The sequence below is a fragment of the Triticum aestivum genome, chromosome 4B, assembly GCF_018294505.1.
Source record: "Triticum aestivum cultivar Chinese Spring chromosome 4B, IWGSC CS RefSeq v2.1, whole genome shotgun sequence".
Lineage (NCBI taxonomy): Eukaryota > Viridiplantae > Streptophyta > Magnoliopsida > Poales > Poaceae > Triticum > Triticum aestivum.
Genome location: NC_057804.1, coordinates 445,240,729 through 445,264,898, shown reverse-complemented (window position 1 = coordinate 445,264,898; position 24,170 = coordinate 445,240,729).

The following is a 24,170-nucleotide window of genomic DNA, read 5'->3' as shown; positions in this document are numbered from 1 at the left end:
TTCAAGAAAGTGTTCCCCCTAACTGTGCACCGTTGCTAAAGTTCGTCGTTTCGAAGCACCACGTGATGATCGGGTGTGATAGATCCTTACGTTCACATACAACGGGTGTAAGACAGATTTACACATGCAGAACACTTAGGGTTAACTTGACGAGCCTAGCATGTACAGACATGGCCTCGGAACACAGAGACCGAAAGGTCGAACATGAGTCGTATAGAAGATACGATCAACATGGAGATGTTCACCGATGATGACTAGTCCGTCTCACGTGATGATCGGACACGGCCTAGTCGACTCGGATCGTGTAACACTTAGATGACTAGAGGGATGTCTAATCTGAGTGGGAGTTCATTAAATAATTTGATTAGATGAACTTAATTATCATGAACTTAGTCTAAAACTTTTGCAAAATATGTCTTGTAGATCAAATGGCCAACGCTCATGTCAACATGAACTTCAACGCGTTCCTAGAGAAAACCAAGCTGAAAGATGATGGCAGCAACTATTCGGACTGGGTCCGGAACCTGAGGATCATCCTCATAGCAGCCAAGAAAGCATATGTCCTAGATGAACCGCTAGGTGAAGCACCCATCCCAGAGAACCAAGACGTTATGAACGCTTGGCAGTCACGTGCTGATGATTACTCCCTCGTTCAGTGCGGCATGCTTTACAGCTTAGAACCGGGGCTCCAAAAGCGTTTTGAGAAACACGGAGCATATGAGATGTTCGAGGAGCTGAAAATGGTTTTTCAAGCTCATGCCCGGGTCGAGAGATATGAAGTCTCCGACAAGTTCTATAGTTGTAAGATGGAGGAAAACAGTTCTGTCAGTGAGCACATACTCAAAATGTCTGGGTTGCACAACCGCCTGTCCCAGCTGGAGATCAACCTCCCGGACGAGGCGGTCATTGACAGAATCCTTCAGTCGCTCCCACCGAGCTACAAGAGCTTTGTGTTGAACTACAATATGCAGGGGATGGTGAAGACCATTCCTGAAGTATTTTCAATGCTGAAGTCAGCAGAGGTTGAAATCAAGAAAGAACATCAAGTGTTGATGGTCAATAAGACCACTAAGTTCAAGAAGGGCAAGGGTAAGAAGAACTTCAAGAAGGACGGCAAAGATGTTGCCGCGCCCGGTAAGCCAGTTGCCGGGAAGAAGTCAAAGAATGGACCCAAGCCTGAGACTGAGTGCTTTTATTGCAAGGGGAAGGGTCACTGGAAGCGGAACTGCCCCAAATACTTAGCGGACAAGAAGGCCGGCAACACTAAAGGTATATTTGATATACATGTAATTGATGTGTACCTTACCAGTACTCGTAGTAACTCCTGGGTATTTGATACCGGTGCCGTTGCTCATATTTGTAACTCACAGCAGGAGCTGCGGAATAAGCGGAGACTGGCGAAGGACGAGGTGACGATGCGCGTCGGGAATGGTTCCAAGGTCGATGTGATCGCCGTCGGCACGCTACCTCTACATTTACCTACGGGATTAGTTTTAAACCTCAATAATTGTTATTTAGTGCCAAGTTTGAGCATGAACATTGTATCTGGATCTCGTTTGATACGAGATGGCTACTCATTTAAATCCGAGAATAATGGTTGTTCTATTTATATGAGAGATATGTTTTATGGTCATGCCCCGATGGTCAATGGTTTATTCTTAATGAATCTCGAACGTAATGTTACACATATTCATAGTGTGAATACCAAAAGATGTAAAGTTGATAACGATAGTCCCACATACTTGTGGCACTGCCGCCTTGGTCACATTGGTGTCAAGCGCATGAAGAAGCTCCATGCTGATGGACTTTTAGAGTCTCTCGATTATGAATCATTTGACACATGCGAACCATGCCTCATGGGCAAAATGACCAAGACTCCGTTCTCCGGAACAATGGAGCGAGCAACCAACTTATTGGAAATCATACATACCGATGTGTGCGGTCCAATGAGCGTTGAGGCTCGCGGAGGATATCGTTATGTTCTCACTCTCACTGATGACTTGAGTAGATATGGGTATGTCTACTTGATGAAACACAAGTCTGAAACCTTTGAAAAGTTCAAGGAATTTCAGAATGAGGTAGAGAATCAACGTGACCGAAAGATAAAGTTCCTACGATCAGATCGTGGAGGAGAATACTTAAGTCACGAATTTGGTACACACTTAAGGAAATGTGGAATCGTTTCACAACTCACGCCGCCTGGAACACCTCAGCGTAACGGTGTGTCCGAACGTCGTAATCGCACTCTATTGGATATGGTGCGATCTATGATGTCTCTTACCGATTTACCGCTATCATTTTGGGGATACGCTCTAGAGACAGCTACATTCACTTTAAATAGGGCACCGTCTAAATCCGTTGAGACGACACCGTATGAATTATGGTTTGGGAAGAAACCTAAGCTGTCGTTTCTAAAAGTTTGGGGATGCGATGCTTATGTCAAGAAACTACAACCTGAAAAGCTCGAACCCAAGTCGGAAAAATGCGTCTTCATAGGATACCCTAAGGAAACCATTGGGTATACCTTCTACTTAAGATCCGAGGGCAAGACCTTTGTTGCCAAGAACGGATCCTTTCTGGAAAAAGAGTTTCTCTCGAAAGAAGTAAGTGGGAGGAAAGTAGAACTCGATGAAGTACTACCTCTTGAACCGGAAAGTAGTGCAGCTCAGGAAAATGTTCCTGTGGTGCCTACACCAACTGGAGAGGAAATTAATGATTATGATCAAGGTACTTCGGATCAAGTTGCTACTGAACCTCGTAGGTCCACAAGGACACGTTCCACACCAGAGTGGTATGGCAACCCTGTCCTGGAAATCATGTTGTTAGACAACGGTGAACCTTCGAACTATGAAGAAGCGATGGCGGGCCCAGATTCCAACAAATGGCTTGAAGCCATGCAATCCGAGATAGAATCCATGTATGAAAACAAAGTATGGACTTTGACAGACTTGCCCGATGATCGGCGAGCGATAGAAAACAAATGGATCTTTAAGAAGAAGACGGACGCGGATGGTAATATTACCATCTATAAAGCTCGACTTGTCGCTAAGGGTTATCGACAAGTTCAAGGGGTTGACTACGATGAGACATTCTCTCCCGTAGTGAAGCTGAAGTCCGTCCGAATCATGTTAGCAATTGCCGCATACTATGATTATGAGATATGGCAGATGGACGTCAAAACGGCATTCCTTAACGGGCATCTTAAGGAAGAACTGTATATGATGCAGCCGGAAGGTTTTGTCGATCCTAAGAATGCTAACAAAGTATGCAAGCTCCAGCGATCCATTTATGGGCTGGTGCAAGCATCTCGGAGTTGGAACATTCGCTTTGATGAGATGATCAAAGCGTTTGGGTTTATGCAGACTTATGGAGAAGCCTGCGTTTACAAGAAAGTGAGTGGGAGCTCTGTAGCATTTCTCATATTATATGTAGATGACATACTTTTGATGGGAAATGATATAGAACTTTTGGACAGCATTAAGGCCTACTTGAATAAGTGTTTTTCAATGAAGGACCTTGGAGAAGCTACTTACATATTAGGCATCAAGATCTATAGGGATAGATCGAGACGCCTCATAGGTCTTTCACAAAGCACATACCTTGATAAGATTTTGAAGAAGTTCAAAATGGATCAGTCCAAGAAAGGGTTCTTGCCTGTATTACAAGGTGTGAGATTGAGCTCAGCTCAATGCCCGACCACGGCAAAAGATAAAGAAGAGATGAGTGTCATCCCCTATGCTTCAGCCATAGGATCTATTATGTATGCCATGCTGTGTACCAGACCTGATGTAAACCTTGCCGTAAGTTTGGTAGGAAGGTACCAAAGTAATCCCGGCAAGGAACACTGGACAACGGTCAAGAATATCCTAAAGTACCTGAAAAGGACAAAGGACATGTTTCTCGTTTATGGAGGTGACGAAGAGCTCGCCGTAAAGGGTTACGTCGACGCTAGCTTCGACACAGATCTGGATGACTCTAAGTCACAAACCGGATACGTGTATATGTTGGATGGTGGAGCAGTAAGCTGGTGCAGCTGCAAGCAGAGCGTTGTGGCGGGATCTACATGTGAAGCGGAGTACATGGCAGCCTCGGAGGCAGCGCATGAAGCAATTTGGGTGAAGGAGTTCATCACCGACCTAGGAGTCATACCCAATGCGTCGGGGCCGATCAAACTCTTCTGTGACAACACTGGAGCTATTGCCCTTGCCAAGGAGCCCAGGTTTCACAAGAAGACCAGGCACATCAAGCGTCGCTTCAACTCCATCCGTGAAAATGTTCAAGATGGAGACATAGATATTTGCAAAGTACATACGGATCTGAATGTCGCAGATCCGTTGACTAAACCTCTCTCGCGAGCAAAACATGATCAACACCAGAACTCTATGGGTGTTCGATTCATCACAATGTAACTAGATTATTGACTCTAGTGCAAGTGGGAGACTGTTGGAAATATGCCCTAGAGGCAATAATAAAAGGATTATTATTATATTTCCTTGTTCATGATAATTGTCTTTATTCATGCTATAATTGTATTATCCGGAAATCGTAATACACGTGTGAATACATAGACCATAATATGTCCCTAGTAAGCCTCTAGTTGACTAGCTCGTTGATCAACAGATAGTCATGGTTTCCTGACTATGGACATTAGATGTCGTTGATAACGGGATCACATCATTAGGAGAATGATGTGATGGACAAGACCCAATCCTAAGCATAGCACAAGATCGTGTAGTTCGTTTTGCTAGAGCTTTTCCAATGTCAAGTATCTTTTCCTTAGACCATGAGATCGTGTAACTCCCGGATACCGTAGGAGTGCTTTGGGTGTACCAAACGTCACAACGTAACTGGGTGACTATAAAGGTGCACTACAGGTATCTCCGAAAGTGTCTGTTGGGTTGACACGGATCGAGACTGGGATTTGTCACTCCGTATTACGGAGAGGTATCACTGGGCCCACTCGGTAGTGCATCATCATAATGAGCTCAAAGTGACCAAGTGTCTGGTCATGGGATCATGCATTACGGTACGAGTAAAAGTGACTTGCCGGTAACGAGACTGAACAAGGTATTGGGATACCGACGATCGAGTCTCGGGCAAGTAACATACCGTCTGACAAAGGGAATTGTATACAGGGTTGATTGAATCCTCGACATCGTGGTTCATCTGATGAGATCATCACGGAGCATGTGGGAGCCAACATGGGTATCCAGATCCCGCTGTTGGTTATTAACCGGAGAGCCATCTCGGTCATGTCTGTGTGTCTCCCGAACCCGTAGGGTCTACACACTTACGGTTCGGTGACGCTAGGGTTGTATGAATATGAGTATGCAGCAAACCGAATGTTGTTTGGAGTCCCGGATGAGATCCCGGACGTCACGAGGAGTTCTAGAATGGTCCGGAGGTAAAGAATTATATATAGGAAGTGCTATTTCGGCCATCGGGAAAGTTTCGGGGTCATCCGGTATTGTACCGGGACCACCGAAAGGGTCCCGGGGGGGTCCACTGGGTGGGGCCACCTATCCCGGAGGGCCCCGTGGGCTGAAGTGGGAGGGGAACCAGCCCCTAGTGGGCTGGTGCGCCCCCCTTGGGCCTCCCCTGCGCCTAGGGTTGAAAACCCTAGGGGGGAGGCGCACCACTTGCCTTGGGGGGTACTCCAACCCCCCTGGCCACCGCCCCCTTGGGAGATTGCATCTCCCAGGGCCGGCGCCCCCCCTTGGGGGCCTATATAAAGGAGGGCAGGGGGGAGGGCAGCCACACCCTGTGTCTTGGCGCCTCCCTCCCCCTGCTACACCTCCTCCTCCTCCCGCAGCAGCTTGGCAAAGCCCTGCCGGAGTTCTGCTGCATCCACCACCACGCCGTCGTGCTGCTGGATCATCATCAACCTCTCCTTTACCCTTGCTATATCAAGACAGAGCAGACGTCACGCTGACCGTACGTGTGTTGAATGCGGAGGTGCCGTCCGTTCGGCGCTAGGATCTCCGGTGATAGGATCACGACGAGAACGACTACCTCAACCCCGTTCTTTTGAACACTTCCGCTCGCGATCTACAAAGTGGTATGTAGATGCATCTCTCCTTTCACTTGTTGCTTAGATGAACTCATAGATGGATCTTGGTGAAACCGTAGAATTTTTTTTATTTTCTGCAACGTTCCCCAATAGCTAGTGGGTCCCAGCAGTCAGGGGGCGAATTGTGTTTTTTTTCCAGACGCACTTCCTTGCGTGTGAAGATGTAGCTGGTGGGTCCCAGCTGTCAGGGGGGAAACATTTTTTTCGTGAAATACGGTGGCCTATCCGGTGGGTCCCCGTTGTCAGGTGGAGGAATAATTATTTTGCGCGTAATAATGAGGCACTTCCTTGCGGCTACCGTGGACCCAACTGTTAGCCTCTCCACGTACAGTACTCTTCCGATGGAAGTCGGTCCTTGACCACATTGACCATGCCGTGCCGAGAGCACCATGGTAGTGGACGACAACGAGGCCTAGGAAGGGGACGGCGCGGAGCTAGGGAACACGCGGCAGTGGATGCCCACGCGGAGATGAGTATAAGGGTTCACTGGTTTGGCTGCGGTATGAGGCTGCCATCACCGCAGAATAACAGGGGGTGTGGGTGAGTAGAGGGATGGCTTGGCCAGCTGTGGGAGTAGTAGGAGGCGGTAAGGCCTCTGCGGCATCACAGCCGGCCACGGGAGGCAGGAGCATGCGGCACGACCGGCACTGCTTTGGGCGGCTGGAGCAAGAAGGCCAGAGGTTGAAGAAGCACTACGGTCGTTGGATGGACATCGTATGGTCACTGGAGCTAGAATCGTTCATATTGACTAAAGTTGACAAAGGCCTCCGTCCCAGTCAACTTAGTAGGCCCACAAGTCAGCCTCCCACCAAGGTTGGTCCCAGCTAGCAGGGGTAGTATTCATTTTTTGTGCGTAATAAGGAGGCACTTCCGGTGGGTCTGAGCTGACAGCGAGCAGAATGTTTTTTGCGAAATACGGTGGCCCGTCCGGTGGGTCCCAGCAGTTAGGGGGGAAATGTTTTTTTCGTGAAATACTGGTGGCCCGTCCGGTGGGTCCCTGCTATCAGGTGGAGGAATAATTATTTTCCGCGTAATAAGGAGGCACTTCCTTGCGGCTGCCGTGGACCCAGCTGTCAGGCTCTCCACGTACAGTACTCTTTCGATGGAAGTCGGTCATTGACCACATTGACCACGCCACGCCGAGAGCACCATGACGGTGGACGATGGTGAGGCCTAGGAAGGGGACGACGCGGAGCCGGGGAAGACGTGGAAGTGGATGCCCACGCGGAGAGGAGTACGAGGGTTCACTGGTTCGACTGAGATGTGAGGCTGCCATCGCCGCAGAATAACAGGGGGTGTGGGTGAGTAGAGGGATGGCCTGGCCAGTGGTGGGAGTACTAGGAGGCAGTGAGGCCTCCGCGGCATCACAGCCGGCCACGGGAGGCAGGAGCATGTGGCACGACCGACGCTGCTTTGGGCGGCTGGAGCAAGAAGACCAAAGGTTGAAGAAGCACTACGGCTGTTGGATGGACATCATACGGTCACTAGTGCTAGAATCGTTCATATTGACTAAAGTTGACAAAGGCCTCTGTCCCAGTCAACTTAGTAGTCCCACAAGTCAGCCTCCCACCAAGGTGGGTCCCAGCTAGCAGGGGGAGTATTCATTTTTTTATGCGTAATAAGGAGGCACTTCCGGTGGGTCCGAGCTGACAGTGGGGGGAACATTTTTTTCGTGAAATACGGTGGCCTGTCCGGTGGGTCCTAGCAGTCAGGGGGGAAACATTTTTTTTGTGAAATGCTGGTGGCCCGTCAAGTGGGTCCCTGCTGTCAAGTGGAGGAATAATTATTTTTCGCATAATAAGGAGGCACTTCCTTGTGGCTGCCGTGGACCCAACTGTTAGCCTCTCCACGTACCGTACTCTTCCGATGGAAGTCGGTCGTTGACCACATTGACCACGCCGCGCCGAGAGCACCACGACGTTGGACGACGGCGAGGCCTTGGAAGGGGACGATGCGGAGCCGGGGAAGACGCGACAGTGGATGCCCACGTGGATAGGAGTACGAGGGTTCACTGGTTCGGTTGCGCTACCGTCGCCGCAGAATAACAGGGGGTGTGAGTGAGTGGAGTGGAGGGATGGCCTGGCCAGCAGTGGGAGTAGTATGGGGGCGGTGAGGTCTCCGCAGTAGCACAACTGGCCACGGGAGGCAGGAGCAGGCGGCACGACCGGTGCTACTTTGGGCGGCTGGAGCAAGAAGACCAGAGGTTGAAGAAGCACTACGGCCGTTGGATGGACACCTTACGGTCACTCAAGCTAGAATCGTGCATATTGACTAAGTTGAAAAAGCCCTCCGTCCCCATCAACTTAGTAGGCCCACTATACCGGGTCGCAGCTAGCAGTGGGGTATTCATTTTTTTGTGCGTAATAAGGAGGCACTTTCTTGCGCGCGAAGATATAGCTGGTGGGTCCGAGCTATCAGCAGCGGTAATGTTTTTTTTGCGAAATACAGAGGCCCTTTCGGTGGGTCCCAGATGTCAGGTGGAGGAATCGTTACTTTGCGCGTTATAATGAGGCATTTCCTTGCTGCGGCCGTGGACCTAGCTGTCAGCCTCTCCATGTACAGTCCACTTCAGATGCATGTCGGTCATTGACCACGTTGACCATGCCACGCCGAGAGCACCAGGGCAATGGACGATGGCGAGGCCTAGGAAGGGAACGACATGGAGCCAGGGAAGACTCGCAGTTGTTTCCCACGCGGAGGGGAGTATGACTATACGAGGGTTTACTGGTTCGTCTGCCGTCGCCGGAGAATAACAGCAGGTGTGGGTGAGTAGAGGGATGGCTAGGCCAGCGTTGGGAGTACGATGGGGCGGTGAGGCCTGCGCGGCAGCACATCCAGCCGTGGGGAGGAGGGAGCAGGCAGGCCCACCGGCGCTTGTTTGAGCGACTGGAGCAGGAAGAGCAGAAATTGAAGAAGCACGACGGCCGTTGGATGGACATCCAACAGTCACTACTTGTGCATCAACCTTTTTTAGGAAAGCCTCAAATCTGTGGAAAACAACATACACGCCATCTACCATTATTTCTAATAATTTACAGCCCATTTGCTAATTCTTACGGTTTTTTGGAGCCCATATTCTTTTTGTTAGCATTACAGCCCATATTGTGGCCACGGTTAAAAAATTATATGAAATTTTGCATATGTTGGTGCGGTTTGAACTGTTTTTAATCCTGAAATTTCGAGTCAGATTCAGACTGATTTTAAAAATAAATGTATATCAATATAAAATCCAATAAATTGTCCACGCAGAAAAATCAATGCAATTTAAAATCTTGAAATGGAAAAAAGATATTTGAAACTAATTGCCGATTTGATGTGTTTTAAAAATGTACAACCCATTTCTCATTACTGATAGGCCATTTTCTCGGCCAGCCGAATGAAGCTTTCCTCGTCTTGAAAGATTTGCAGCCCAACAGACCTGACAAAGCGACTTACTTGACAAATCAGAAAAAACATGGCTAGCCATTTTCAGAAAGAAAAAAAAACTACTGGGTTGGTCTGTGGTAAACATAAAAGAAAAGGCTGTCTAGACAGGCCAGAGTGTCCCGCACAGCCTAGTTGACACCTTGCTTCCGTCTCAAAAACAAATTAGATAAATGCCACTTCAATTATGGCGATTCATAAAAATGCCACTGCAATCTCCAAACTTTGAAAAATGTCACTGCAATTTTTGCAAACTTTGAAAAACGCCACTGCAATTTGCAAACTTTGAAAAACGCCACTCCAGACTTCAAAAAATGGCACTAGAAATGGCGTGAAATGGCATTTTTCAAAGTTTGGAACTTGCAGTGGCATTTCTCGAAAACACCAGATTTGGATTGGCATTTATCAAATTAACCCAAAACAAAAATAACTGGGCAAACTGCTAGGTCCCTGGTGTTAGCCGCTCGTTGTGCAATTCTCTCATTTATTGACTATGTTGATAATGACATGGGACCCAGATGTCAGAAATCCATTAGGAGGAGCCATTATTTTATTGGCTTGACATAAGGAGGCACTTGCTTGTGTACTGCCATGACCTTGGCGGGTCCCTGCTGTCATCCTCTCCACGTACAATCATCTCCTGATTGTGTACGCGTCAACTTGGCAGGCCCACAAGTCAGCCTCTAAACGCGTGGAGGACAAATACAACCCATTTAAAAAAATAACAACCCATTCCATATGTTCAAACGGAAAGTTCAACATTCAGAGCAAAGTAACATGTCTGATCCACATATAGAGTACTGAACTTCCACGTTGACAACCATCATAGCCAAGTTAACTATCTACTCCCACCAATACTCTAGTAGCGTACAAGTACTAACTTACTCGTAGCTAACTAGACAATGCCGGCCGCCATCTGCGGTACATGCTAAACGCCGGCACCGGCATCCTGCGCCTCACCTCGGACTTGCCAGAGCTGCGATAGGGTGCGTTGCTCGCGCGCGTTGGCCCTTTCCATGCCGGCATGGTCCACCGAAGCTTCGGCTTCTAAGCGGGAAACCCACTTGACGAGCTGGTAGTAAAAATCGGCATCGCGAACGCGTGCGTGCCCGACAGCCTCCAGGGCTATTTGCCGGGCGCCGACCTCCATGTACTCGGCCCAGTTGCGGGTGCTCTGCTCGCGACTCAGAGCGTCGGTGCGCTGCTGCTCCATGTCCCGCTGGCGGCGCAAATCGGCTATATGCTGCTCCTCCGCCAAGCGGTCGCGCTCCAACAACTTCTACTCCTCCACCAGGCGTTCGCGCTCCAACAAGTCCTTGATCTCTGCATTGCCATCTAAAGACAGATATAATGCCTCCTCCCTCCGTCTGCCTTCCGATGAAAAACCGAACACTAGTTCCGGCGGTGACCGCCTCCGACCTCACCTACGCGGACGGGCGGGGGCATGGTGGACGTGGCGAGGGTGAGGATAAGTGGCGAGCGATGTCGGGCCGGTGGGGGCTTATGAGGATATGGCGAGTTGGGTCACGATGCCACCGGAGAAGGCCGGGAAACAGTACTTATAGGCGGAAGGTAGCGCGACGGTCATCGGAATTCAATGCATAAGCAGGCATGGCTTAGCACGCCAGCTTGCCGTGGAAAACTAGAGAAACTGAAATTATGACTGTGCCATCCCGTCCCGTTTGGGTCGCACGCCGGCATGATGGTCAAACGAGTGCACTCGAATCATCTCCCTCCTTGTCAATAATGATTCCACGGATTTAAAAAGCCCACAACAATTAAAGCGCATCTTTTTTCGCATCAGTTAGCTGCCTTAATTACGGCCAGCTGCATGCAGGCACTAAGAATCGCTCACAGCTAGTATGCGGAGCAGCATGCAACGAGTCGCAGCCGAGGGCATGCATGCAGCCACTTAAATCACTGGAATTAATTAGGCTTAAACTTCTGCATGCCATTAATTATTTCCATGCCTTGGTCTTGCTGCTTTGCTCACGGGACTAATAGACCCGGACGGAGGGATTACCTTGGTTGGTGAGAGGTTTGAATTAAGCCCTGCAACTGGAAAGGAGGTACTAGTATGTGTGTGATCTGCTATTTATTCGTGTAGGATCGAGTAGATCGTTTCTTGAATTGAGCCCTGCAAACCGGAAAGAGGTAGTATGTGCGTGATCCGCTATTTATCCGTGTAGGATCGAGTAGGTAGGATAGTGTAGCTTGTCAGTTTCTTCAGAGGTAGGCATTTTTATTCAAAAAACTGCCACTTCGGATCTTGCTTCGCAAATAAAACTGCCATGAGCGCATTAGTAGGCTAGCTAGTGATCGATCAGTAACTTGTAAACACTGAGCAAACAGAAATAAGTAACTGTTAATGCATCTCAATGATTCACAGATCATATACAAATATGTTGCTCCAAAAGCAAAGATCAGCCACTTCGGATCTTGCATCGCAACTAAAACCAACTAGTACAATTCCCATACATAAGATCAACATGTTAATGCATCTCAATGATTCACAGATCATATACAAATATGTAGCTCCAAAAGCAAAGATCTAGAAAAAACATTTGTTCTTCCTACTAACATGGATGCTTCTCTTGGCCAACATTCAGTACAGACTGAAAGAAAAATTTGTTTGTGAAGTCTACAATTCCTCTTGCAAACGTAAGTGGTTTCACCAAGAGCTGGAACCACGAGAATGAACCACACATGATGGAGGAACATCCACTGCAATATTATTTGGTCTTCTCTCGATCACACGACGAGACTATTTTTGGAATACAAACTTTAACTTAGGAAAAATGATGCCCATAGTATAAGCAGACCAAAGCAACGAAGCACCTAGTGTTAGCCAATAAATAGTACAGTACTACTTTTCTGCAGTCCATGAAGTGACTATCCAATCTTTCTGTGTCTATTTTCAAATGGCACTGCATGCAGTGACTATACTATTCTCTTGTGTAGTTCAACCAAAATTGCGGTCACTTTGTTTGTTTGTCAAATAGCAACGGGAAGACATCTCTGTCTGCACAAATATCAAGTAGCTAGTAAACATATACCACACCTTGTATTTTCGGTTTAAACATGTCTCTTCCGCTTAGCATCTGTCATGTTCTGCACTGGACAATTTGATACAGTTATGTTTTGCCCTAGACATTTTCATACTGAATTGATTTGCTGGTTTAGAGCAGAAATATAGCGCCTATTCTTCATCAGACCAAGGATATCCATGTTCGCAGTGATGGAAGAGGTGAAATTGATACAACCGAAATTGAGCATCCAATCATTGAATCCTGTCCTGCACCTCCAATGTAGGTCCACCCTGCCAATAAATTCACATGCAAACCACTAGTATTACTATCTAATGACAGTACAAAAAGAGTAGCAAGATATTAGCAAACCATGTACCTTCATAATGAACAGCTCATAGTGCCACCAATTGGATATAAAGGTTTGGAAGAAAACATGCTCCTAATGTTGAACCAGTTGGACTTTTTGTGCAGTTCCACTAAAATCGAGCATCCCTGTTTGCATAGATATTGAAAGTGTGATTACTATAAAAATGACACTAGTTGAAGCATAGACTCACAAATATAAGCATTCCAATTTCTTAATGGAAAAGGTAGCAAGACTGTTTCTAACCACCTGTTTGAAGGAATAAATAAGGCAACAACGGCTGATGTCAGAAAGGCATATATAGTTCTTTTTGAAAGAATGATCGACTCCTGACCTTTCCTCTTCTTTTAAGCATATTTTGTGCAGTTCAACTAAAATAAAATGCCATCACCACCTCGACAATTCAGTGACATTGTACAAAAGGAAATGACTTAACATTACATCATGATGTCAGGTATGTAGTCGACAGGCATTAGAGACAAACATACAAACCTCCTCCGATAACATAATGAACGTTAATTTTAACAAAGGTGTGACTAGCTTTACCGGGATAATTTGAGTGAACTCTACACCCTCTGTTCCTTAATATAAGACATTTTTGTGGTTCAATTGAAAGTACCCAAACGTCTAGTATTTAGAAAAACAGGTAGTAGTTTTCTTGAGCACATATCTGGGAAAGCTTGCCACACTTTATTTATGTCCATACGCTAATGCAACACCATTCGAATACTACAAATATACACTAATCCAGTGGCTAGTGCAACAGTAGAGTAGTTAGTTTATTACAGGGTACAGTACAATGGTTTTACTAAACAGATTTCAATAAACTCTAGCACTAGAAGATTTCTATAAGAATTAACAATACAAAATGTAAAGGTAACAAGTTTCAGCATTGGTATACTAGCTGTGCATGAGCATTAAACCAAATACAAAAGTCTGAAGGTAACTAGCATTATTAACTAATGACAGTATAAAAAATTGCAAACCATGTACCTCCAAGGTAAATATCATTCGAACTCGTGGGGACCTTAAAAATTGTTATCCCAATCTTGATAATCGATCAAACATAAAAACTTGATCGAACGAATCAAGAGAACAACCGGAGGAGGAGGTGCCCACTCTTGACCTTTCCTCTTGTCTTCATATCTTTTTGTGCAGTTTAACCAAAATAAAATGACATCAGCGCCTTGGCATTTTGGTGACACTGTACAAAAAAATTAACTTATCTCATGAAAGTGAGGTATGTAATCTATACGCATTAATAGTGCAAAAATCTGAAGGTAGTAACAAGTTTCATCGTTGGTATACTGGCTGTGCAACATCATTAGAATGCCTTAGATGAAATTTTTTAATACATCCACAATCAAAAGCTAACCCTGAAATAATCCAGTGACATTAAATGACATTGCTTAAATTTATCGGTGGCATTAGACTGAGTGCGGCATTAGTTAAATGTGGCATCACTTTAGCAGTAACATTGCTTGACTTGACTGCTGGTGTTATACTAACAGCAAAAAAGTGGCAATAAGAGCATGGGAGGCCCATTCAGACAGTGGGCGCACCAGTATGATGTACCTCCATGGACGCAGAGTAGTGAGGGAGGTATGGTTGCCCAGAGCAACAAATATCCAAGCAACATATGTGGATTACGTCCCATTTTTGTTCTCTTTAGCCACCTTTTTCCTATGTGAGGACAACAAACCGATCGGCCTGGTCATTCTCTATTGCGTTGTCATGCCTTTCTACCCTTCTTCAACCAAGAGACACGAGACTCGTTCCTTAGCTACTGATTTTCCCCTTTTCAACCTAGATGCGGGTTCGATGCCTACTCTCTTGGACAGTGCAGTCTCCCTTCCTTATTCAACCCAGACATGGATTAGTCTGCATGAAGTAGGGTTTACTTTAATAGTGCAAATTAAGGTTTTCGTCTGCGTGGCCAGCAGAGCAGAGGATATCAAATTGGGAAGATGGTGGAGTGGAAAAAGATCCACATGCAGCGACGTGGCAGATGGGGCAATAGAACACGGATATGGTTCGAAAAGAGGTAGCATACCTGAGGGTTGGCGGAAAGTGGCTTCGCTCGTCATCATCGTCCTCTGCACACACACTACGACAGCGAGCTTGGGGATGGAGGCCATCCCGCGCGGGCGCTAGGTCTGAGAGGACGGCCTTGTCGTCAGTGCGTGACCTCGCTCGCTGATGACGAGTGCGTCAATGTTGCACGTCCTTTTGTTCCCCGGAGGATCTGTGACCATCGGTGAGGAGGGAGAGAGAGGCCGTCTTTTCTAGATCTGGAGAGACGGTGATAGTGTGAGAAGAAAGTGGGCAGCCCTTAGCAAGAAAGCACTGAAGCTCCAGCCTATATATCTTTTTTATACTACTAGTACTAGAGGTGGAGTAGTGGTAGAGTAGTTTATATTTTCTCTGCGTACAGTACCAGTTAGTCATGCTTCAAAACTGAACGGCACGCCATTAAAAAAATAAAGGTCAATAACTAATGCGGCACCTCGGGCCAACGTGGCCAGATCACATTTTGCATGAGAAATTACACACCATGTTTCGTTGACATGTGGTCCCATTCCAACATATCAATGAGATGACGGCAAGTCCTTTTCTACTAGTATTTCCGAACAGACGTGTAGGCTGGGGTGCCTCTTCATGTACCGTGGCAAACTGGCAACCGTCCACCGACTCTTCACCTTTCCCTCTCGATTTGAAACTACTGTCACATGCTCTTCCTCCCTCCTCCATTTGCCTTCACCCTTCCTTTTGCCATTGTTCGATTGTCTTCTCCATGGAGGGAACAGGCCAGAAACGACCCCGTTATTCTTGCCCCGATCTGAAAGATGACGTGGTGGAGGAACTCATTGATCGATGTGATGTCATCACCTCGGCTAGCATGGCAGGTTCGTTCAAGACCATTCTCGACTCAACTAATAACATCATTACAAGGAACCCATGGGTCAAGGAGCGGTTTGATCTCCCCTATCTTCTTTGCCGTGACCCTGATGATTGGCACGGGGACGACGGAGGCCTCGCCTTGTGCAAGTTGATGCCGCTTGATAATGATACATGTGATGTTAAGATGCCATCGCTTGAGGGTAAGGCTTGGGCAGGCGCAAATGGAGATTGGGTTGTTTATATTGGGTCCAACTGCGAGTGGGAACTTGTGAATGTGTACACTCGTCACTGGGTTCCACTTCCAAAAATCTCAGCAGACTGCCTAGAGGTTGAGCACATCGGTATTCTACGCATGTTCAAATACGATCATGGTGACTGTCTTCTACGGAAGATAGCAATTTTTCGAGTTCCCAACCGCTCTTGGAATTACAAGAACTATGTAGTTGTTGCTATCTTCACCAAGCTTGTTGCCGTCCTTTGTGGTTCGGCTGGATGGATATTGCTCAAAAAACAGTTTCTATACACGGATGAGTATTGTGATGCAATTCAATACGAGGGCCTTGTGTTTGCTTCCACCACTCATGGCACTGTTTTTGCATGGTATCCTCATAGTTTTGGTACGTTTGTCTTCCACCGTAATTATAATTATTTCATCCACATGCATGCGGGTTAGCAAGTTTCCCTTTACTAATTAACCTTCTTCTTGTGTTTCCAAGGTCCTGTGAACAGTCCACCACCTATACTTGAAAATTTTTATAACCAAGGGGGAGATGACGATGGTGATGATCACAAGCATGAGGACGAGCAACGCCCATATACTCAGTGGTGCCTGGCAACTAATTCCGATGGATCACCTCTTCTTGTCTGCATACAGCCCACTGCTGATGTTACTACTAAGGAAGCAGGTGTTGTCTCCCATGGTCGCACTCTCCGGACCTATTCCAACACCCGTTGCATGGTATTCGGGATGGATACTAGTGTGCTAGCGCCAACTGATACGTCCATTTTGCATCATGCTTTTATATCAACATTTATTGCATTATGGGCTATTATTACACATTATATCTCAATACTTATGACTATTCTCTCTTATTTTACAAGGTTTACCATGAAGAGGGGGAATGCCGACACCTGGAATTCTGGCTGGAAAAGGAGCAAACATTGGAAACCTATTCTACACTGCTCCAAAAGTCCTGAAACTCCACGAAACATGTTTTCAGAATTAATAAGAATTATTGAGCGAAAGAAATACATCAGGGGCCCACACTTTGGCTAGGAGAGTGGGGGCGTGCCCCCTGTCTCCTGGGCCCCCTGGTGGGCCTCCGGTGTCCATCTTCTGCTATATGAGAGCTATTACCCTGGAAAAAATCGTGGGAAACCTTATGGGACGAAACTTCGCTGCCACGAGGCGGAACCTTGGCGGAACCAATCTACGGCTCTGGCGGAGCTGTTCTGCCGGGGACACTTCCCTCCGGGAGGGGGAAATCATCACCAACGTCATCACCAACGATCCTCTCATCAGGAGGGGGTCAATCTCCATCAACATCTTCACCAGCACCATCTCCTTTCAAAACCCTAGTTCATCTCTTGTATCGAATCTTGTATCAAAACCACAAATTGGTACCTGTGGGTTGCTAGTAGTGTTGATTACTCCTTGTAGTTTATGCCAATTGGTTTACTTGGTGGAAGATCATATGTTCAGATCCTTAATGCATATTATTACTCCTCTGATTATGAACATGAATATGCTTTGTGAGTAGTTACGTTTGTTCCTAAGGACATGGGTGAAGTCTTGCTATTAGTAGTCATGTGAATTTGGTATTCGTTCGATATTTTGATGAGATGTATGTTGTCTTTTCCTCTAGTGGTGTTATGTGAACATTGACTACATGACACTTCACCATTATTTGGGCCTAGAGGAAGGCATAGGTAAGTAATAAGTAGATGATGGGTTGCTAGAGTGACAGAAGCTTAAACCCTAGTTTATGCGTTGCTTCGTTAGGGGCTGATTTGGATCCATATGTTTAATGTTGTGGTTAGGTTTACCTTAATACTTCTTTTGTAGTTGCGGACGCTTGCAATAGGGGTTAATCATAAGTGGGATGCTTGTCCAAGTAAGGGTAGTACCCAAGCACCGGTCCACCCACATACCAAATTATCAAAGTACCGAATGCGAATCATATGAACGTGATGAAAACTAGCTTGACGATAATTCCCATGTGTCCTCGGGAGCTCCTTTCTCGTTATTAGAAATTGTCCAGGCTTATCCTTTGCTACATAAAGGATTGGGCCACCTTGCTGCACTTTATTTATTTACTTGTTACTCGTTACTATTTATCTTATCACGAAACTATCTATCACCTACTATTTCAGTGCTTGCAGAGAAAACCTTACCGAAAACCGCTTATCATTTCCTTCTGCTCCTCGTTGGGTTCGACACTATTACTTATCGAAAGGACTACGATAGATCCCCTACACTTGTGGGTCATCAAGACTCTTTTGTGGCTCCGTTGCCAGGGAGTGTAGCACTTTTGGTGAGTGGAACTTGGTAAGGAAACATTTATATAGTGTGCTGAAATTTTCTGTTACTTGTCACTATGGAAACTAATCCTTTGAGGGGCTTGTTCGGGGTATATTCACCCCGACCATAAGAGCAAAGAGTTGCTCCTCAACCTACTGAACTTTATGAAAATATTTACTTTGAGATTCCTTCGGGTATGATAGAGAAACTGCTAGCTAATCCATTTGCAGGAGATAGAACATTACATCCCGATTTACACCTTATCTTTGTGGATGAAGTTTGTGGATTATTTAAGCTTGCAGGTATTCCCGATGATGTTGTCAAAAGGAAGGTCTTCCCTTTATCTTTGAAGGGAGATGCATTGACATGGTATAGGCTATGTGATGATACGAGATCTTGGAATTATAAATGATTGAAGTTGGAATTTCACCAGAAGTTCTACCCTATGCATCTTGTTCATCGTGATCGTAATTACATATATAATTTCTGGCCTCGCGAAGGAGAAAGCACCGCTCAAGCTTGGGGGAGGCTTAAGTCAATGTTATATTCATGCCCCAATCACGAGCTTTCCCAGGAAATGATTATTCAAAACTTTTATGCTCGGTTTTCTCTTGATAATCGCAACCTGCTCGATACTTCCTGTGCTGGTTCTTATATGCTGAAGACTATTGATTTCAAATGGGACTTATTGGAAAGAATTAAATGCAACTCTGAAGATTGGGGTTCCGACGATGGTAAAGAGTTAGGTATGACACCTAAGTTCGATTGTGTTAAATCTTTTATGGATACCGATGCTTTCCGTGGATTTAGCGCTAAATATGGACTTGACCCTGAGATAGTAGCTTCTTTCTGTGAATCTTTTGCTACTCACGTTGATCTCCCTAAAGAGAAGTGGTTTAAATATAATTCTCCTGTTGAAGTGAAAGTAGTTGCACCTATTATAGTCGAAGAAAAGACTATCACCTATAGTGATCCTATTGTTCCTACTACTTATGTTGAGAAACCTCCTTTTCCTATTAGGATAAAGGATCATGCTAAAGCTTCGACTGTTGTTTGTAAGAGTAATACTAGGACTTATACACCTCCTGAGCAAATCAATGTTGAACCTAGTATTGCTATGGTTAAAGATCTCTTGGAATATGATTTAGATGGGCATGTTATTTATTTCTGTGATAAAGTTGCTAATATTGCTAGACCAGATACTAAGATACATAGACCTGTTGTAGGCATGCCTGTTATTTCTGTTAAAATAGGAGATCATTGTTATCATGGTTTATGTGATATGGGCGCCAGTGCTAGTGCGATACCCTATGATTTATATAAAGAAATTATGCACGACATTGCACCCATTGAATTAGAAGACATTGCTGTTACTATTAAGCTTGCTAATAGGGATACCAATAAACCTATTGGGATTGTTAGAGATGTTGAAGTCTTGTGCGGGAAGGTTAAATACCCTGCTCATTTTCTTGTTCTTGGTTCCCCACAAGATGATTTTTGTCCCATTATTTTTGGTAGACCCTTCTTGAATACAGCTAGTGTTAAGATTGATTATGAAAAAGATACTGTCACCGTTGGCATATATGGTATGTCTCATGAGTTTAACTTTGCTAAGTTTCATAGATAACCTCGTGATAGGGAACCACCTAGTAAGGATGAGATTATTGGTCTTGCTTCCATTGTTGTGCCTCCTACTGATCCGTTAGAACAATATTTGCTAGACCATGAAAACGATGTGTTTATGAAGGAAAGAAGGGAAATAGATGAAGTGTTCCTTAAACAGGAACCTATGTTGAAACATAACCTTCACGTTGAAATTCTTGGGGACCCCCCTCCACCCAAGGGTGATCCCGTGTTTGAACTCAAACCATTACCTGATAATCTTAAGTATGCTTATCTTGATGGAAAGAACATATATCCTGTTATTATTAGTGCTAAACTTTCAGAGCAAGAAGAAGAAAGATTATTAAAAACTCTGAAGAAGCACCGAGCAGCTATTGGATATACTCTGGATGATCTTAAGGGCATTAGTCCCACATTATGCCAACACAAAATTACAGTGGAGAAAGATGCCAAACCAGTTAGAGATCCTCAACGACGACTAAATCCCAAGATGAAAGAAGTGGTAAGAAAGGAGATACTAAAGCTCCTTGAGGCAGGTATAATTTATCCCGTTGTTGATAGTGAATGGGTAAGCCATGTCCATTGCGTTCCTAAAAAGGGAGGTATTACCATTGTCCCTAATGATAAAGATGAATTGATCCCGCAAAGAATTATTACAGGTTATAGGATGGTAATTGATTTCTGTAAGTTAAATAAAGCTACTAAGAAAGATCATTACCCTTTACCTTTTATTGATCAAATGCTAGAAAGACTATCCAAACACACACATTTCTGCTTTCTAGATGGTTATTCTGGTTTCTCTCAAATACCTGTGTCAGCGAAGGATCAATCTAAAACTACTTTTACTTGCCCATTTGGTACTTTTGCTTATAGACGTATGCCTTTTGGTTTATGTAATGCACCTGCTACCTTTCAAAAGATGCATGATGGCTATATTCTCTGATTTTTGTGAGAAGATTTGTGAGGTATTCATGGATGATTTCTCCGTTTATGGATCCTCTTTTGATGATTGTTTGAGCAACCTTGATCGAGTTTTGCAGAGATGCTAAGACACTAGTCTCGTCCTGAATTGGGAAAAGTGTCACTTTATGGTTAACGAAGGCATTGTCTTGGGGCACAAGATTTCCGAGAGAGGTATTGAAGTTGATAAAGCCAAAGTTGATGCTATTGAAAAGATGTCATGTCCCAAGGACATAAAAGGTATAAGAAGTTTCCTTGGTCATGCCGGCTTTTATAGGAGGTTTATTAAGGACTTCTCTAAAATCTCTAGGCCTCTAACTAATTTATTGCAAAAGATATTCCTTTTGTCTTTGATGATGATTGTGTAGAAGCATTTGAAATACTTAAGAAAGCTTTGATCACTGCACCTATTGTTCAACCACTTGATTGGAATTTACCTTTTGAAATTATGTGTGATGCTAGTGATTATGCTGTAGGTGCTGTTCTAGGGCAAAGAGTTGATAAGAAATTGAATGTTATCCAGTATGCTAGTAAGACTCTTGATACTGCCCAGAGAAATTATGCTACTACAGAAAAAGAATTCTTAGTAGTTGTGTTTGCATGTGATAAGTTTAGACCTTATATTGTTGATTCCAAAGTTACTATTCACACTGATCATGCTGCTATTAAATATCTTATGGAAAAGAAAGATGATAAGCCTAGACTCATTAGATGGGTTCTCCTCCTCCAAGAAATTGATTTGCATATTATTGATAGAAAGGGAGCTGAGAACCCCGTTGCAGACAAATTGTCTAGGTTAGAGAATGTTCTTCATGACCCACTGCCTATTGATGATAGCTTTCCTGATGAACAATTAGCGGTCATTAATGCTTCTCGTATTGCTCCTTGGTATGCTGATTATGCTAATTACATTGTTGCTAAATTTATACCGCCTAGTTTCACATACCAGCAAAAGAAAAGGTTCTTTTATGATTTAAGACATTACTTTTGGGATGATCCACACCTTTATAAAGAAGGAGTAGATGGTGTTATTAGATGTTGTGTTCCTGAACATGAACAGGAACAGATCCTACGCAAGTGTCACTCTGAATCCTATGGAGGACACCACACTGGAGATAAACTGCACACAAGGTACTACAATCTGGTTTTTATTGGCCTACTGATGACCCACAAGTATAGGGGATCTATTGTAGTCCTTTCGATAAGTAAGAGTGTCGAACACAACGAGGAGCAGAAGGAAATGATAAGCGGTTTTCAGCAAGGTATTCTCTGCAAGTACTGAAATAAGTGGTAATAGATAGTTTTGTGATAAGATAAATTGTAACGAACAACAAGTAACAAAAGTAAATAAAGTGCAGCAAGGTGGCCCTATCCTTTTTGTAGCAAAGGACAAGCCTGGACAAACTCTTATAATAGGAAAAGTGCTCCCGAGGACACATGGGAATATCGTCAAGCTAGTTTTCATCACGCTCATATGATTCGCGCTCGGTACTTTGATAATTTGATATGTGGGTGGACCGGTGCTTGGGTGTTGTTCTTACTTGAACAAGAATCCCACTTATGATTAACCTCTATTGCAAGCATCCGCAACTACAACAAAAGTATTAAGGTAAACCTAACCATAGCATGAAACATATGGATCCAAATCAGCCCCTTACGAAGCAGCGCATAAACTAGGGTTTAAGCTTCTGTCACTCTAGCAACCCATCATCTACTTATTACTTCCCAATGCCTTCCTCTAGGCCCAAATAATGGTGGAGTGTTATGTAGTCGACGTTCACATAACACCACTAGAGGTTAGACAACATACATCTCATCAAAATATCGAACGAATACCAAATTCACATGACTACTAATAGCAAGACTTCTCCCTTGTCCTCAGGAACAAACGTAACTACTCACAAAGCATATTCATGTTCATAATCAGAGGGGTAATAATATGCATAAAGGATCTGAACATATGATCTTCCACCAAATAAACCAACTAGCATCAACTACAAGGAGTAATCAACACAACTAGCAACCTACTAGCACCAATCCCGGACTTGGAGACAAGAATTGGATACAAGAGATGAACTAGGGTTTGGAGATGAGATGGTGCTGGTGAAGATGTTGATGAAGATTGCCCTCTCCCAATGAGAGGAGCGTTGGTGATGACGATGGTGATGATTTCCCCTCCCGGAGGGAAGTGTCCCCGGCAGAACAGCTCTACCGGAGCCCTAGATTGGTTCCGCCAAGGTTCCGCCTCGTGGCGGCGGAGTCTCGTCCCGAAAAGTTGCCTTCTATTTTTTTCTCATTGAAAGACTTCATATAGGAGAAGATGGGCGTCGAAGAGCCACTAGGGGGCCCACGAGGTAGGGGGAGCGCCCCAGGGGGGGGCACCCTCGTGAGCAGGGTGTGGGCCCCCTGGCCTTCATCTTTGGCGACGATTTTTCTTTATTTATTTTAAGATATTCTGTGGAGTTTCAGGACTTTTGGAGTTGCGCATAATAGGTCTCCAATATTTGCTCCTTTTCCAGCCCAGAATTCTAGCTGTCGGCATTCTCCCTCTTCATGTAAACCTTGTAAAATAAGAGAGAATAGCCATAAGTATTATGACATAACGTGAAATAACAGCCCATAATGCAATAAATATTGACATAAAAGCATGATGCAAAATGGACGTATCAACTCCCCCAAGCTTAGACCTTGCTTGTCCTCAAGCGAAAAGCCGATAACAATAAATATGTCCTCATGTTTAGATGTAGAGGCGTCGATAAAAATAAAATATGGACATGAAGGCATCATGATTATTTCCATAACAGCAACATATATAGATTTTTTCATATGATTACTTATGTTCAAGTGATGATCTTTTCACAAAACCAAAGTATGAATCAGAAACCTTATTGAGCACCAACAAATTTTAACCTCAGTCATTGAAGCAATTGCAATTTATCATAACATCGGAAAGAGTCTATGTCAGAGCTTAAAGGCAAGTCCACATACTCAACTATCACTTAGTCCTTCATAATTGCTAACAGTCACGCAATACTTGTGGTTATGGAGTTTTAATCGGAGACAGAGAAAGATAGTTGTCGGTGTCAAAACTGGCGGATCTCGGGTAGGGGGTCCCGAACTGTGCGTCTAGGCGGATGGTAACAGGAGACAAGGGACACGATGTTTTACCCAGGTTCGGGCCCTCTTGATGGAGGTAAAACCCTACGTCCTGCTTGATTAATATTGATGATGTGTGTTACAAGAGTGGATCTACCACGAGATCAAGGAGGCTAAACCCTA